Source organism: Crinia signifera, chromosome 4 (genome assembly GCF_055691185.1).
Source record: "Crinia signifera chromosome 4, ASM5569118v1, whole genome shotgun sequence".
Lineage (NCBI taxonomy): Eukaryota > Metazoa > Chordata > Amphibia > Anura > Myobatrachidae > Crinia > Crinia signifera.
Window position 1 is genome coordinate 135,822,352 of NC_139220.1, and position 6,000 is coordinate 135,828,351.

Consider the following 6,000-nt stretch of genomic DNA (forward strand, 5'->3'; position numbering starts at 1 on the left):
ACCTTGGATGCCAAGGGACCATCGGGGCACCACCAGGGGACAGATAAGCATTTTTTTTTTAAATGTTCCAAAAACTGGAAAAATCCCTTTTCCAGAATGCTCCTGGTCCCAAGCATTTCGGATAAGGGATACTCAACCTGTATAGGTTTTGATGAAAGATTTTTATACATATTTGTATCAGAAAGTAGTCTTAAAGTTTATTTTAAGTACTTCTTCTGGTCCATCAGTACTATCCATCTATCTGCATGTTTTATATCAGTGTATATGATGTCGCAAAGTTCTTTCAGAGCTTTTCTTTCTGCTAGTGTCAAGTTATGTCCAACAGAGATTTGCATTGTTGATTTCTTAGAAATGTGCTAATATAATTCCCTTTAATACTTGGAGCTTTAAAGTGGGTGAAAAGCACACTCCAAGTTGAATAAATGACAGGAACAGTTCCCTAGTTATAATACAAAGAATTGAAACACCATTACTGTATATCCCCTATAGTTGTACACTTGCAAAGACAAATTATTGTTATTGTATTCCAAAAATATATTTAAAACTTCAGACTTCCATGTGTGAATCCAATAAAAAAGAGATTTTAGAGATTAAGAAAGGAGCCACATGTGGCTCAAAAGCCACAGGTTAGACACCCCTGCTCTAAAGCATTACATTGATGTGAGAGTACTCTATGCTGGTGGTTCAGAACAAACCACTGAAGAGGTAGGTGGTTGCTGCTAGGAATCAGCACAGCACTGGGTGTCAGCCTGTAATCAGAAAGCCTTGTAATAGACAAGCTGTGGCTAACCCAAAAAGCAAAGGAAGGAGGTGAACAAAGTTTGATGGAATATAGTGTACAAATGTTTTATTTTGGCTTGAAATGTTTAAAAAATATAGATGGATCCATTGTCATCTATTCCTTTTAATGGGATTAAGTGAGCCAGAATTGTCAGATTTAATCCTTTGCTAATCCCTTGATGTATTGGTATATGTAGTGTATTGCAGGTGAGAACAACAGATGATAATAAACAATGGCGAGCCATGGCTCACCAGATAAGGCTAGTTGAGGAAGGCTCCATCTGTACAGTAGGTATTAAAGTTCCACGTCAAATAGCAACTTCAAGACAAAGTCAAAGACAGTAGATTTATTTGAAATGTTACTTGTTACTAAATATAAGTGGTGTGTACATTGGGTATGGGTCATAGGGTCGACACACTTAAGGTTGACAGGTTGAAAGTCAACCACTATTGGTTGATAGCCCATAGGTTGAGACATGAAAAGGGTTGACTTAGCTTCGGTCGACATGGTCAAAAGTAAACATGAAAAAGGATGACATGAGTTTTTCACCTTTTTTAGGTGTCTGCATCGACATAGGTCTACATGGACACCATATAAGTGTACAGCTTCCCTCACTTGGCTCGCTTAGCTCACCATGCTTTGGGCACAGTGCCTCACTCGGCACACTTTTATAATCTAAAACATACAATTGTCCGATTGGGCTGACCTTGTCCAGGTTGTCCACCATCTCGGGTTGCTGGCATTTTTCCAAGTGCATATGGTCAGAAAACCTCTACCTCTAGAGTTCATACTGTCCTTTTTCTAATTTTTAGATACCATATACACCCAAGACATTTGTGTTAGTACCTTACTTGGACATACAACTTTGAAAGTATAACTTACATTGTTATATCCAAGACACATAACCATTTGTGTTGTCAATACTAGTGAGCATAATATATGCACTATATGCAATATAGTATGCAATATATGCAGCATTATATGCAATAGATGCACATATTATGTTCACATTTTTAGACAAGAGACATACATACCTATCTGTGTTTTACCATACCAATCAGAAAATAGCAGATACACAGTTATGTAGATGAAAACTATTGCACTCTACTAACATATAAACCCATTCAACTTAATGTGTATTTATGGATCCCCAAATGTCATGCTACTGTAAATATTATCTTGCTCACACATATACATATGTTGCTTTAATTTCTTCATACCATATATAAGGTACATTTTGGTACTCCCAACCTTTATTCTACTGCACTTGTGGGATTCATCATTATGGCAATATACTGGACTTGTGGGATTCATCATTATTATCACCATGATAATAAATGATTTTCTTGGGGTAGGTCCTGCGCACTGGGTTTATTTGTGCAGTGCTAGCTGCTGCACTGGTCCGGTGACCGGCCCGGATTGTTTGACAAATGATTTCTCTGTTGGGAATGCTGCGCTTTGCTCCTTAGGGTGGTGTGTGTAATAATGATTGGTATTTGCTGGGTGGTTAGAAATTATGTTTTTATTTAAGCAAGGTGCAAAAAGGTTATACAAAGTGCATAAATTGTAATTTTTACATAGCCTGCAGATATTAAAACATATGCAGAATGATGTACAACAATGTGGGTGGGCAGTGGTTATGTCCAGAGATCCTCTGGGGAGCGTGGTGGTGACCAGTGTTGGTCAGGCTCACCCGCGGGTGGGTCAGGTAGCGGTGTCCCGCTGGCCTGTGTCCTAGGTGTCCTCGATATCCCTGGTTCGGTGGTGGATAGTGGCAAAAGTTCTTGGTTTGCCTTGTGGTGCCCGGGTTTGCTTTCGCAGGCAGGAGTGCAGTCAGGGAAGAAGCAGGTGATGGTGCTATCCCTCTTATATGCTCTTGTTGTGAGCGGCCATCTGGGGTGTCCTTCAGTCAGAGCTCGCACTGGCTTGCTGTGGTCGGACAGGGTGGTGTGTATGGCTGGTCTGGGCTTGCCATGTGCTGCCTCCCCGTGGGTGGGTTGTACCTCGTCGGAGGCTGGATGGTGTCCTGCCTCCTCCGGTGTTGCCCGCCATGGGTAACGCTATCGTGGCATGTCTGGCGGGGGTCGCGGGCGGGTGATGCTTTTGATCGCAATCAGCCGCCCGTAGTTTCCCACCGACGGACCACAATGAGCTATTACAGTATGGTCCTTATTCAGATCTGATGGCAGTACAAATTTATTCTCAAAATGGGCAAAACAATGTGCACTTCAGGTGGGGCAGATGTAACATGTATAGAGAAAGTTAGATTTGGGGGAGTTATTTTGTTTGTGTGCAGGGTAAATACTGGCTGCATTATTTTTACACTGCAATTTAGATTTCAGTTTCAACCCACCCCACCCAAATCTGACTCTCTCTGCACATGTTACATCTGCCCTTCTGCAGTGCACATGGTTTTTCCCATTCTGAGAACAAATTTGTACTGCGATCAGATCTGAATAAGGGCCATACTGTAATAGCTCATTGCCATGGAAACTAGTTTTCTGCCTGTATACACTGTAATAAAAATGTGACTGAGCTTCTAGTGGTGAAGGGGATTATACACAACAAAATCACAAAATAGTACACATACCTTAACAACACTAAAGGTAAGATATATTCCAAAAATTTTACCAACAAGAACAACTTGTTACATTTCTACGGTCATATCTGGGAGATGCAATCTGTGTGTGTATACAGTCTAATACACAATTGTGTTTGCTTTTTCTGACACAAGTTTTGCCCATTTTTACACCAGCTCTGTATTAGCCATGGTGTTCATGGAGTAGGCTAATGTTGCATTTAATTTAATGGAATGTATTTTGTAATGTGCTTTAAATGCTACTTTTGATATTATGTGTAATAGTTTTGCACAATGCACTTCTAAATATTTTTTCTGTATCTTTAAGGTTAACTTCTGGTATCTCGAAGTGTCATGAGAAAAGACATACAACATAAGGAATACATGAGATGCAGTGATGTAAGTTCAAGGTATATTTTTTATAGGATGTGCTTCTGATTTATGATTCTATGGATGGCTAACAAGGTACCAAGGAAATGCTAGCTTTATTTCAGTCTAGCAATATGGGAATGTATCCTTTAGTTAGTTTGTTCAAAGGCCATGGTTTCAGACATAAGTTAATGCTCTGCAAAGACTGAAGACCACAAATGGTCATTCAAGGATTGGTGGAAAGCTCACCCTACATAATCTCCCTAAGCCGTAAATAAGAACATTTTTTTCTCTACCATACCAGAAGCACCTAAAATAAATATCTATTCTGCAGACAAGACAGGTTAAATAATTTCATAGCTGCTGTTGTCGCTTCTATATTTGCACTGTACACTTCTGTTTGATTATAAAATACAGTAAGATTTTTTTGTAGAAAATGCCTTTATATAGCATTGTAATAACTTTTAGATTACACTGTGATGAACATCCACCACCACATGAAAGCTTATTATTTATTTAAGTAAAAAAAATCTGAATTTATCTGATTAGTGACCAAGCTGAAGTAATGTCATTCACTTATGCTGTGCCACTGATGACTGCTTACAAAAAGACTGGATAAACATGCAATGCATAGCACACTCATTCCATACTTACCAAGTGCAACAAAGTAATTCCAGGTCTGTATGCATATCCATGTTAACTTTATGTAAAAATCATATAATTATTCATGTTCTGCCTCGGAAATATAAAAACTTTCCGTTTTTTTTTTTAAATCAGCTCCTCTACTAATGAGTTTAATTCCATTTTGACTAATTTCTAATAATATGTTAATTTTATGTCTCACAACAAGCAAGACTTGTTAATACCAAATTCAAGTCCTTCCATGCCTCAGACCAATTTAGATCTACATAACATATTAGTGAATCCATCTAATGAGACAAATATTTTGCAGGTGCAAAGAAATTTCCTTCATGACTTTCATATCATAGTTGTATTAGTAACATGCTGTAATCAAGTCATTGAGCTGAATATACACTTATTCATTTTTAGGTTTAAAACTAGAACTGAAATTAAGCACGGATCGCTCCTTGTGTACAGCTGATAGCGGATGGGATGTGCGGCACTACACGTCAACATTGCTGGCCAAGATAATTACTGCATGCTCTAATTATCTAAGATCCCCTAGCAAGTGCTAATAGGGAAACCTTAGGTTATCACAGATCGCTCAGCAGTGTGCTGAGTGATCTTTGCTAACATAGATCACTTAGCACAAAAAAAGTCACCCCGTGTATATGGGCCTTTATTGTTATTTCTAGGTTCTGAATTGCAAACGGGGGAAGTGATTTTATGATGAAAAACCACCTAGAACCCAGAGGCTGTGCACAAGAAATAATGAAGAATGGAAATGTTAAACTGAAATGTATACTTTTGTATTAACATTTTTTTTATAAATAAATTGCTTCCTTTCCTATAGTTTTCTATAAGATTCTTTTTTTTTACTATGCTTTGTGAAGCAAAGTAATGGATGTGCAGATAGAAGTCAATGTTATTCTCTATATTATTGTGTAAAAATAGTCTACTGATTGAATTTAACCAGATATGTCACTAGAAAACATCTGTGGTTCTAAATTGATAGGAAGGCAGATAGTTGACTCTTATGGAGACAAAATGAAGCCTTACAGACAGAATTTTTTCAGATCAATATTATGTTTAAAAATAATAAGCACACTTCTTTTATCTTCCGTAGCTGCAAATTGATCCCGTTATAGGTACAAGCCTACTTGTCCTTCCTCCCCCCACCCATGCCAAAACAACAACAATAGAACTTACATTTTTTTTTTCATTACAGACACCCTTCCCTGGCGCTGTTTTGAAATTTGACCGGCTAAAACTAATGATTAGTAAGCCTATTTTTCTTTCATACTTTCCACAAATAATAGTTCTTTTTAGAACAATCTACTGTATTTGAGCATTGTAAAGCCGTAAGACCTTAGAGAATTTTCTTCTTTCAGCCATACATCCTATATTACAAAAATAAAAATCTTTTTTTTGTGTAGGTTCTAGTTTGTTTCTTAGTAAAACAAATCTCATTAAGTACATGCCTTGTGCTCTAGTAGGCATATGGGAAATAGCAAAGGTAACCAGAGTATCACTGAAACATAGGAATAAAGAAAAGATAAATAAACATTATAGTAAATACAGTTACTGTCAAAACTCTGCCAAAATCATGAGCCAAAGTAAATGCTTTCAGAAATTATATTTAAGCGTCATC

General features: G+C 37.7%; 1 long non-coding RNA gene across 1 annotated transcript in view; it reads left to right on the forward strand.

Annotated features, from left to right (window-relative positions):
* The window catches only part of LOC146072434 (uncharacterized), a 51,186-nt gene extending 46,298 nt beyond the window's left edge, over window positions 1-4,888 (forward strand). Inside the window, exons 2-3 of the long non-coding RNA XR_014473124.1 lie at window positions 3,688-3,758; window positions 4,779-4,888. This is a non-coding gene — a long non-coding RNA (uncharacterized LOC146072434). The remainder of the gene's footprint in view (window positions 1-3,687; window positions 3,759-4,778) is intronic.
* The last annotated feature ends 1,112 nt before the right edge of the window (window positions 4,889-6,000 follow it).